Consider the following 12,298-nt stretch of genomic DNA (forward strand, 5'->3'; position numbering starts at 1 on the left):
CTGAGTTTCTTAGAACAAAATGTGATGATATATATATATATGAAATTTTTTAAAGCATAGAATTGAAAGTCATATGGTTATGATTTGAGAATGTCAAGCTTGATTTTTTTTTTCAGAGTTTAAGGGGAAAAAAAAAAAAGAAAACCTCGTACCTTTTTCTCTGGGCAGTGAACTCGCTGTAGAAACATCAAAGAGAATGTGTACTGGATCAAGGTGATTTTTTTTTTCGACCACATCATTGCCAGCTGTGGTGTTTATGATTAGAGGCAGGCGTTCCAGACACCTCCGAGTCCTCACTAAGCGTCAGATCTTTAACAGGATCCATCCCAACTGAGTGACACTAAACAGACAGCCAGAGGGGAGTTGGTGGGCTGGAAGACGGAAGGCGGTGGGGTGAGGGAGGCTTTGGTGCCTGGTACACTCCCCAGCCTGGCTGTATAACAGACTCTGCTAATGCCAGGCTGCAGGCTGCCCAGGGGCCCCGTAGCATGCCTTTCAGTCCAGCTTTCATTAGCCAGGGGGATGACTAGAGCCCAGCAAACACAGTCATTGATCCCCTCTCGCTGAGCGCAAGGATGTGCAATGTTCAGGTCACAGCCCAGTCGGCTTTGAAGCAGCTCCATTTCATCGCTGTCAGCCACTGACTTCTGGCTTCCAGGAGCTCACACAGTTCCCTCTCGGATCTCCATGCTCTGCGCCACTCAGCTAACTACATTGAATTCCCTCTGGATATTGGCTCCCGTTTGCAATATTAACACTTGTTTACTGGTCCTGTTGACATAAGAATTCTGCAAATAGCCAACAGTTCTGATAGCAATCCGTGGAAGGGAGTTTTCTTTTTGCCTCCTGTTCCCTTCTAGGTCAGAGTAACTGCCAGACAGTTTTTGCTAGATTTAAATCCCAGAATATGCTGCTGGAGTCAGGAATCAATCCTACGAGTTTGGAGTTGAATATTTGGGATTATTCATCTCAGGATGATAAGTTTTATTCCAATGGTGGCCAGTAACAGTGAAGAAAGAAGTGGTTTGATTGACAGCTACTTCTTTTTCAGTGTGAAAGCGTTATTTTGAATTTCCAAAAGTGTCAGGTGCATCCCTTGCTGAGAGAGTCTTGTGATTATAGAAATTAAGATCCTGTAAATTAAAAGACGCTTACTCCTTGGAAGAAAAGTTAGGACCAACCTAGATAGCATATTGAAAAGCAGAGACATTACTTTGCCGACTAAGGTCCGTCTAGTCAAGGCTATGGTTTTTGCAGTGGTCATGTATGGATGTGAGAGTTGGACTGTGAAGAAGGCTGAGCACCGAAGAATTGATGCTTTTGAACTGTGGTGTTGGAGAAGACTCTTGAGAGTCCCTTGGACTGCAAGGAGATCCAACCAGTCCATTCTGAAGGAGATCAGCCCTGGGATTTCTTTGGAAGGAATGATGCTAAAGCTGAAGCTCCAGTACTTTGGCCACCTCATGCGAAGAGTTGACTCTTTGGAAAAGACTGTGATGCTGGGAGGGATTGGGGGCAGGAGGAGAAGGGGACCCTGGAGGATGAGATGGCTGGATGGCATCACGGACTTGATGGACATGAGTCTGAGTGAACTCCAGGAGTTGGTGATGGACAAGGAGGCCTGGTGTGCTGCGATTCATGGGGTCACAAAGAGTCGGACACCACTGAGTGACTGAACTGAAGGGAAAAAAAGTTACAATTAAAAAACAAATCTTGCTTTCCTGTTGGTGGGAGGACAGTAAGATTTGTAAATTCAAACATCTAAGAGAGAAGGGAAAAAAGAGAGTTGATGCACCTGATTTCAAAGAGGGAGACAGATAATTCATAGTACAGAGCTGCTGTGAAAAAACTCTCCTTGATGATCAGCATCTTCTTGTTGTTTTTGTTATTTTGGCATCTTCTTAGCAATTAGGTATCAGGGCTGGGTGAAAGCAAAATGAGGGAAGTATGTAAGATTCTGGCTTCTGCTCCTCAGTTGACTCTTCCTGCTCTGCATCCCCACGTCCTCCTTCCCTTCTGAATCCTCCCAACTGACTCTTAGCTGCTCATATCACAGCCAGTGGTGTTTTGGAAGCTCTCCTCCTTGAATGGTGAAAAGTACATGGGTTCTTTGCACCGAAGGAGTGTAAAAGTTGGTCTGGAACTTGGTAGTTCTCAGGCTGTGTGGTCTGGGGGGTAATAGATGTGGTGGTAACTCGTCCCTTGAAAACCAGGTGACTCCAGAGTGATCAGGTTGGACCCATGCTGTCACTGGTGGTATTTCAATGAGGGAAGCGTATATAGTTGGGACTCACACGTTGGTAATGGTACAGGTTTCCACTGGAAAACTGATGTCAACTATCATCTCACAGAAGAAAGCTGTAGGGGAAGTGCACTTGTATAGGCGGTCGCTGCTCATCTGGCTACTATAATAGTAATCTTGCAGAGTACTAGTTTTGGACCTTTACACGGCAGAGGCACCAGTGTGAAATGTGATGATAGCCTTGCATTTTGAACCCCTTGAGTTGGCTCATCCTTAGAAAGTTTTCCTGAGGGAAACCCTTAGACCAAGCCCTAACCATTAACATTCCTTACTATCTTTCTCTTGTTCAAGTTGCCTCATTGCCTTCAGTATACTGCCTTTTCCTGCCAGTGACTCTCATACAACTTGGAATAAAACTAGTCTTTCAAAGAAGACTCTAGTTTTCCTCCTGGTCCTACTCACCTCTCTATTTCATCATACTTGAGCAATCTCTTGATTATTAGCAACCTTTTCTTAAGTCTTAGACTTTCTTATTCATAAAACTTACTTCCATTGATAAGATTCTAGAATTTTAAGGGGAAAACAATAATGACTAAATAATATTTTACATCATTCATTTGTGTAAACACCTTCTATCATCAATCAGCTTGTTTTTTTTTTAAAGTTTACCTTATAAGAAGAAAGTTAATTAGGCTTTCTGCCAGGGTTACACTTCCTTAGGCATATATACTCACTAATTAATGTTTAGGGTGCTTTTTTTCCTTTGATTAAAAAAATATTATGCTTTATTTCTAAAGCTATTCTTGATAGTTTTTATAGAAACCTTTGAAGCATCAAAGTTTTATAGTGCATTTAGACTATGTAGTTGCCCATGTGTTAACATTGTAGGTAAATGTATAAAGTAGAACGAAGTAGTTTTATTTGATGTGTCTTTGTCCTCATGCAGTAGGTTGCTTCAGTCAGTTGCTTATTTAATTACACCATTGCCCAGGTTCTGGTTTATTGTTTCTTCACAACTGCTGTATGTCCGCATTATCCCATTTTACAGGTTTTACAGTGGAGGCAGAAAAAGGATCTTATTAGTTTGAGAGTTTTTGGCTGGACACAACTCAAGATATTCTAGTATCTTCAGTAACAACAACTTTTTAAATTGCTATGACTTGTTCATATTTACATGCTCAAGTGGCGTTGTTTTTAAAAGTGCTAAGTTCTATTTGAGAGGATGTAGTTAATATCAGCCATTTGACGAACAAGAAAACTTACAACCCTTTTCCTTTCCCATCACTTCAAGGAAGGAGAAAATGTTTAAAGTAGTGAGGAGGGTATTTGTCAAGTTTTCATCAAAGGATGAGGTCTGTGTGTACACGCACATGTGTAGGCAGATCACCAGATTGGTCTGAACAGAAATAAAAGTACTAACAGCCTGGTGTGCGTGTGCACATTCAGTTGCTCAGTTGTGTCTGGCTCGGTACGACCCCAGGGACTGTAGCCCGCCAGACCCTCTGTCCATGGAATTTTCCAGGCAAGAATACTGGAGTGGGTTGCCATTTCCTCCTCCACAGCATCTTCCTGATCCAGGAGTCGAACCCACGTCTCCTGTGTCTCCTGCATTGGCAGGCCGATTCTTTACTGCCGCGCCACCTGGGAAGTCCCATATTAATCTTTGATTCTGTTGTGAACGTTTACATTAGTATCATAAATAACATCACAACAAAGAAATTGTTATGGAGAGCCCCACTAATAGAATTTACAATGCTTGTTTTAGCAGGTTCTTGGCTGGCATAGACAGGTAAGAACACAGATGCTGGAGTGCGGTTGCCTTGTGCTTATTCATGTGGGAAAAAATACCATTGTCTACTAAAGCAGCCAGAAGACTTGATTTTTCTGCTGCGGGAGTTGTGCTATGCTGTATTCAGTTGCTCAGTTATGTGTGACCCTTTGCAACCCCATGAACTGTAGCCTGCCAGGCTCCTCTGTCCAAGGGATTTCCCAGGCAAGAATACTGGAGTGGGCTGCCATTACCTTCTTCAGGGGATCTTCCCAACCCAAGGATTGAACCCCCGTCTGTTGTGTCTCCTGCATTGATAGGCAGGTTCTTTACCACTAGCACCACCCCAGGGGTTAGATTGAGTAAATTTAGTGATACCCATTAGCATTTCCCAGAATACAGTTAAGTAAAAGCCCAGGTGCTGTTAACTCCTAGTTTTGCTCTTCCTTCTCTGTTTTTGGTGGAACAAATGGGTATTTCCTGACAGCCCCCAGATATACGTCTGAAAAAGTCTTTTAATGAGACCTTCACACTTGGGGTCAACTGGGAGGAAATGTACTTTTTGCCCGTGTGAAATCCCACAACCACTACCCAATTGGAGGACAAACTGAAGCTGACTAGCTCAGGGAAATTTGCAGTTCTGTCATTAGAGCACCAAATACCACCTTCTGCAATGAATCACCTGAAGATTTTATCCATCACCCATTGCTAAAACTTGATAACATATGTAGGCCAATTTATTCCCCTGGAATTTCCTCCCCACCTTCCCCAGCCTGTAATGTGCATAGTTTGAAGAGGAGGAAATGATTCAAAAAATCTGTGAAGACTTAAACACCTATTGATTTCCAACCTGGAGGAAAAAAATATTAACCGAGTTTTTAACCTTGCATTTGAAGAGCTGGTGCAAACATATATGTAATATGCAGCTCTGTTGGGACGCAGTGAATTTCCCTAACGTTGTGGCATGATACATGGAATTTGAGAGTGGGTGAAAGGAAAGAGTGCCTGAAAGGAGGTCAGATGCCTCTGGGAAAACTGTTTCAATATCCAATAGCCACACTTCCTGCCTTTTTATTTCCTAATTTCATTGCACAGTGATATTAAGTGGATCTCCCTGCCTTCCTTTCATAACCAGGTAGGAGACTTGCCTTTTAGAAGCAGTTGTACACCTCTAGAAAAATCACCAGCCAAAAAGAAACCAGGATGAAGGCCTAGCAGAACGCTCTTCGCCCAATGAGGAAGCTGAATGTTTTCTCTTCTATAAAGATGACTGATGACTTATGGATTAAAGTGAAACATGGGCACAGAGGCCAGTTTCTCTAAGACAGCCTGAATGTGTGGCTAATACCACCTTGGTTAGCAGAGGTCTTCCTGACCTTGGCAGTATGTGGTGACTTGTAGACTTGCAGGAATGAATTGTTCCTGAACAATTCCTGCAACATCTGAGGGAAAAACAGGTCTCTGGAACCATTTGTTAGACACCAGAAGGAAAAACAGAGAAGGCGATGGCACCCCACTCCAGTACTCTTGCCTGGAAAATCCCATGGACAGAGGAGCCTGGTGGGCTGCAGTCCATGGGGTCACGAAGAGTCGGACATGACTGAGCGAGTTCCCTTTCAGTTTTCACTTTCATGCATTGGAGAAGGAAATGGCAACCCACTCCAGTGTTCTTGCCTGGAGAACCCCAGGGATGGGGGAGCCTGGTGGGTTGCCGTCTATGGGGTCACACAGAGTCGGACACGACTGAAGTGACTTAGCAGCAGCAGCAGAGGGAAAAAGGTCTCACCCACTGAAAGCCTGAAACAGACTCGTATATTCAAAAATATTGGGCCCTCACATTTACCTTAAATTCAGAACCCCAAACCTGGACTGTAAGAGAAGTGCCGCCTGATCGTTACAGGTTAAATACTGAGCCAGTTCGTCTCTGTTTCTTAGAATTGTCCAGAAGACTTCTTCATGTTTCTTCTTTCATTGTTAAGTGGCATTAAAGGAACCCTGAGCTTTGAAGGCTCTCTTAAAAGAGCCAGTGATGCTGCTTTCTTTGGCCAGATACCAATTTTCCTACTTTCCTGAACAGAAATTTGATAGATTTTAGAACCTCATCCTTTAGCATAGAACCAGTTATTCAGCAGCCTGCAGAAGGCCTCTTTACCCAACTTAGTAACTTTGACTTATTCTCCTTTTAAATTAAGAGTCTAATTCTGTTCTTGTTGCTACATCACCCTGGGTTTTGTAACTTGCATGGTATCCATAAAGGAATCTGATGTTCCATTTTAAAAAATTTTGTGAGGTGGTGTGCGCTACAGACAGGCCTCCTGCCAGTGTTGTCAGTGGAATTCACTGAGTGATGATGTCAGCAGGGCCCTCTCTACAAGAGATTACGGGCATTGATGTGTTTCCTGTCCTCAGGGTCTGTAGAGCAGTGGTCCTAGGTGACACGAAGTACATTTTCCAAAATTTACACTTAACAGGAAGTATAAGTTTATAGATTGGACTTGGAGGACTTTAGTGCAGAAGTGAGTTAAAAGATAACAGGGCTGGGTGCTTCCTTCAGAAGATAGCTTCCCAGATGAGGTATGACTTCTTCAAGCTAATTATTCAAGGTGCTAATGGGGATTGATAAGTGAATGTGAAGTAGGCATCCTGGCTGAGGTTTAAGACGTGCAAAGTGTATACAGATCGGAGAAGTAAGTAGACTCTTCATGAGCCAGAAGGCAGAATGTCCTGGATGGAAGAAAAGCTGATGGTTAAGAAATGGCTTTGTTGAAAGGGAGCTGGTACATTATGTGAAGAGTTTCTTTTGGGGCCCCTGGGTGGCAAAGAACCAATCAGAGTTTTGAGCTGTGGGATGATATGGTGACCATCTCATGGCAGGGAAATTATTCTGATGAAAATGTGTTCAATAAATTTAGGTGTGAAGAAACTGGAGGAATTCAGCAGTCCAGGTCAACACATACATAGCAGGAATAAAACAGAATGGATAGGAGTTTGAAATACTTGTAGTGAGAGAATCTACAAAAATTGTGTTTTTTTGGATTGGGTATTAGTTTAGTTTACAGTTGTCCAACTGTGTGGCAGGAATCCTACATACTAAAACCTGTTGGGATGTGTTGAAAAAGGTCCCTAGGGATCAAGTCCAAGATGTCTTTCACCAGAAATGATAGGATGGTAATGAGCAGAAAGAAAAGTAAAGTTAGGTTTTTGTAGCTTAATTTTAAAATTTGTTAATGTGTTGATCTATGGTCAAAGAAACAGTGGAGACTTTTGTTAGAGTAAGTAAACTTTATTTACTGGTATTGTCTTATATTTTATCTATTTCACTAGACTTTATATCCCTTAGCAGCAGAGAGATTGTTTCTTCCTTATATTGCTATCTTCTGTGCCCAGGAAAATGCCTGACATGTAATCAATACCCAGTGATTGAAAGAATATATGGTATTTGCATTCTCATTGGTAGTGTTATAGTAATGAAGCCTTGGCATGCATTATTATATAAATGTAACTGCCTTGGAAAGTTCTCATTAGTTCAGCCTCTTTGAGTGAATAGGAAGATAATCCTCAAATTGTCTTTGGAGTTACACTAATGCTATGGAGATTAAGGGCCATTTATGTACCCAGTAGATGTTCATCATGGGCCTACTGTGAAAGGCATCGAGGAAGGAAACAGATACCCTACCCTCAAGAGGCTTATAGACTAGAAGAGATGAGATCTCTCTCTATAATTAACAGCAACAGTAGGTAGAAAATACTGGTACAAGATGGAGTGTCTGGATTTTTTTTTTTTAAAAGCGCTATGGAAGTACTGTACTTAAAAAGGGAAAAGATTCTTTTCATCCCAGAAAGTTGGGAGACCTTTATAGAGAACTTAACTTTTTAAAAAATGTCATCTAGCAAGGAGAGGTGGGATTTCAAGTTGTGCCAGATGGCACAGGTTCAGAAATTGAAATAGGCGTAGGAAACTTCAGCAGGTAGTTAGTTTGGTTTGAGTGTGGGGTTAAGAAGAGTCACAGAAAAGAAGCTAGTTCTGCACAGGATCTTCCCTGATAAATGGTGACTGTCTTCCTGAAGGTCTTTTGAGGTCCCATCCAGGGCCTAGTGGGTGGCCTCTGTTTGCTCTCATGTAAGTTCTTTTCCAAAAACTTGTTATTCATGTAAGAAGTTTGTGAAATTCAGTATGAATTTTTTTTTAATCTACACTTGACCATTAAAAAGATAAACATTCTTCAGCAATTTTCATCCAAGTTTTAATGCAAAAAGTTTGTGATAGGTTTTTAAAAGCTTTCATGGTTCAGTAAAAGCTTTCTTAGCCAGTTTTATTTAACTGGCTTTTCAGAGTCCACTTCTTACCAAGTCTTTGGAGTAAGTGAAAAGAGCTACCAGAAAGCTACAGTTATGCTGTTTATTTGGGGAAGTGTTTCTGCTTTCAGGGCTCCAGGATTTTTGCAAGAGATTGTCTGTGGTTAATGAGGCTTTGTGTACCTGCAACCATCCTACAGATGTGCTAAAATGAGACCTTGACCTCAAGCTCAAGAGACTGGTTTGTTCTCCTCGGGGTGTCAATACTATATGATGCTGAAATGAATTTCAAATTACCTCATTTGAAGTTTTTGGGTCTGTGAATAAGGGGTGAATTTAGAGGAGGGAAATATGTAAGTTTGGGATCTTTTCTGGGGGACTCGTAACAACCGTTTCTGATATGGAGGTTAGACTCTTTCTGATTATCTTTTTAAAAATTTTCTTGTAACTTAAAACACTGTTTTCTTTCAGAACAGCTTTAGTGTTTCAAGCTTCAAACCTTCTCTCTTTAAATCCTGGCTGCACGTTCCCCTTGCCTCCCTTCCCCTTCCCTCCTCCCCACCAGGCACAGTTTTCTCTGGATCTTGGTTGGTTCTAAATCCCAAGAGTTAAGACAGCCTAGCTTCTATAAATCAGGAGACAGCTTCATTATCAAAGTTATGTGTTTTCACCTTAATAGATCGCCAGTCCTGGCGTTGGTGCCAGGCCCTGCCTTATCGTGTAACCATCAGCACTGCATACTGGAATGTTCTTTGTTATGGATTATTTACTTCTTCTATAAACAAAGATTAGAGTAAAATACGTGTCAGCGCTGGGGCCCCAGTGGAGCTGACAGTTACTGGAGAATCACAGTAGTGTGGTGTGAGAGGGAATTTGAGTCCTATCCTGAAAGTGGCACATGCATTTGATCTTCCCAACAGTCCTAGAAGGTAGGTCCTGGGCTTCCCATCTGACGGATTAGCAAACGGACAGAACGATTCAGGATATTGCCCGAGCTTCTCTTACAAATAGCAGGCATTTGGCCTTGAAACCTAGGCATTTGACTTCAGTGTTGTTTCTTTTACTAACTGCACTATAAAGAAGTTCCAAAGACTGTATTTAAGAAAATAGTGTTACCTGGAATTTAAGCTGCTTATAATGGTTCTACAGTTTTCAGTGGTGTTACTGGTGATCAGGAGGGGACATATTGTTAGGGTTGAAACTTTATTCTTAGTTTTGTTTCTAGCTCAGTGACTCTTACCAAGTCTCTGATACAGCTTCAGTATTTTGAGAGTTTGTATCTTCTGTACAGTTTGCAAGATCCCTTATGTAAGGATCTGTATTTTAATTGAAATTCAGAGAAGTAGCACAATGATCATAGACCAAACCAGTTTGGAAGTAAATATATCCCAGAAGCTCCTCTGGCATTTTAAATGGTTTGGATGTAATTATGAAAAGAGGGAGACTGTTCTTTCAGAATATTTGGACTTGATACATATAACCCAGAATTAAAACAGTTATTTCTAGAACTTCTGAGGAGTTCGATTCTCCATAAATTGCACAGATGACTGCTTTTTAGGGGGTAGGGAGGACATGATTACTCACCATTTGTTTTTCTATTTCTGCATAAAAGTGCAAGCAAAGAATCATTTTGTAGATGAGGAAACTCTGACCTAGAGAATGAGTGATGTTGCCAAGAAGACAGCCAATAGACACAGGTGATGTGTTATTACAGTACTCGCAGAGTTTCTTTATGGATTCTGACTTGCTCGTAGGTGCGGAGTATGTTTATAAGGTCAGGGTATCTTCATTTCTTGACTGCAATAAATATGTTTCCTGATTCACTACAAGATTGTTTTTCTTATTGAACTATATTTCCTGAATGAAACCCCTTGAACTTTATAACTATCACCATAAATAGGTTTAATGGGCTTATTGGCATGTTAAAAATTGTATAGTGTTGGCACATGAAGAGGCTCACATAATTGCTAAATAATGGTACTTAAAATATTTATAAAGGTGCTATTGATTTGTAGTTTGTATGTCTATATATATTTATAACATTCTGGTGACAAATAAAAACTTGAATAAATAAAGCCATGTCTACAGATGCCAGTGATAGTAAGAAAAGTTGGCAGGCATAGAGATGCCTTATTTAAGTCAATTCTGCCAGACTGGCATTAATCAGGGTTTTGTGTATGTGAGAGAGAGGCTGTGTGACCCTACTTTCTGCGTCTTGAATTTGTCATGTCACCAGGACCTGGTTCCCAGAGAACAGTACTGTGTGATGCTAATTGATACATGACTGTGTTTCCCTTTTTTCTCACTGTCTTTGTGCCATATATTTTTTGTTTCTGATTTAAAAAGCAGTCCCTTAAAAATAAGTGCTTAGATGGATCCGTTAGAGTATAAATTAGAATGGGCACATGTGTTCCTCCCCATGAACACTTTCATGGTATATTATTTGGAGCTGAGTCCTGAGAGAGGGATATTTTGCTTTATTTTTTGACCCTTGCGATGTCCTCAGTCCTAGCCATACCAATTCTTCTTATAAATGGTGTTTGTTGTAATGTTTTGGGACAGAAACATAGGCAGTATACCATAAAGAATCCGCCTACAATGTAGGAGATTTGGGTTCGATCCCTGGATTGGGAACATCCCCAGGAGAAGGGAAAGGCTACCCACTCCAGTATTCTGGCCTGGAGAATTCCATGGACTATAGTCCATGGGGATGCAAAGAGTTGGACATGACTGAGTGATTTTCATTTTCATGCCATATATATATTACATTTTTATATTAGGGGGTGTATTTCTTGCCTTTTCTACTTTTCTTTCATATACTCTCTAAAGGAAACTGTGTACTATTCCACTTCTTCATGCAAAAATTATCTTGGGGCAACAAATTCATGTAGCTGTCATTGCAGTTCTCACTTGTGGTTTTATAAAGTCTTGCTAGTAATGTTTCATTGATTCCATACATCAAGGGTGAATTAGCATATGCCTGTTCTAACTCTTTGGATTCGTGAGGCTATGCTGAACCATGTTCTGATATTTGTGTGTCTGTATTGTCCTCTGTGGGGTTCAGTTCAGTTCAGTCGCTCAGTCATGTCCGACTCTTTGCAACCCCATGAACTGCAGCACACCAGGCCTCCCTGTCCATCACCAACTCCCGGCGTTCACTCAGTCGCATCCATCGAGTCGGTGATGCCATCCAGCCATCTTGTCCTCTGTCGTCCCCTTCTCCTCCTACCCCCAATCCCTCTCAGCATCAAAGTCTTCTCCAATGAGTCAACTTTTCGCATGAGGTGGCCAAAGTACTGGAGTTTCAGCTTTAACATCATTTCTTCCAAAGAAATCCCAGGGCTGATCTCCTTCAGAATGAACTGGTTGGATCTCCTTGCAGTCCAAGGGACTCTCAAGAGTCTTCTCCAACACCACAGTTCAAAAGCATCAATTCTTCAGTGCTCATCCTTCTTCACAGTCCAACTCTCACATCCATACATGACTACTGGAAAAACCATAGCCTTGACTAGACAGACCTTAGTCGGCAAAGTAATGTCTCTGCTTTCGAATATGCTATCTAGGTTGCTCATAACTTTTCTTCCAATCCTCACCTTATTGTCAGCTGAGAGGTGGATACCAATTTAGTCTTTCCTTTCAGCAGAATGAATCTTAGTGCTCATAGAATTCTTATGAAATAGAGGAGTACTGTGTTTTTATGTAAAGTAGGGGTTTCTGGCAATTTTAACTGAAGTTTTAGTTCCATTTTCCTACTTTATTCTATGGCATCTTCAGCTCTGTGGAGGGCCTTGATCCTAAGTCTTAGCGAACAGAAAGTCAAGTACCAGAATGGTATTCTTCAGGAGAATTGTTCAGTCCAGTGATGAATAAGAGGGAGAAAAAGATGAAAAACAAAACAGAGGGGGCACTTGTGTCTAAACCAGTATTCCCAAGTGCTTCTGTGGCTCAGCTGGTAAAAAATCTGCCAGCAATGTGGGAGACCTAGGTTCAGT

At 41.4% G+C, this 12,298-nt stretch overlaps 1 protein-coding gene across 1 annotated transcript in view; it reads left to right on the plus strand.

Moving 5' to 3' along the window:
• The window catches only part of BNC2 (basonuclin 2), a 315,782-nt gene that overhangs the window by 216,902 nt on the left and 86,582 nt on the right, over positions 1–12,298 (plus strand). The window lies entirely within an intron of this gene.

Source organism: Budorcas taxicolor, chromosome 8 (assembly GCF_023091745.1).
Source record: "Budorcas taxicolor isolate Tak-1 chromosome 8, Takin1.1, whole genome shotgun sequence".
Lineage (NCBI taxonomy): Eukaryota > Metazoa > Chordata > Mammalia > Artiodactyla > Bovidae > Budorcas > Budorcas taxicolor.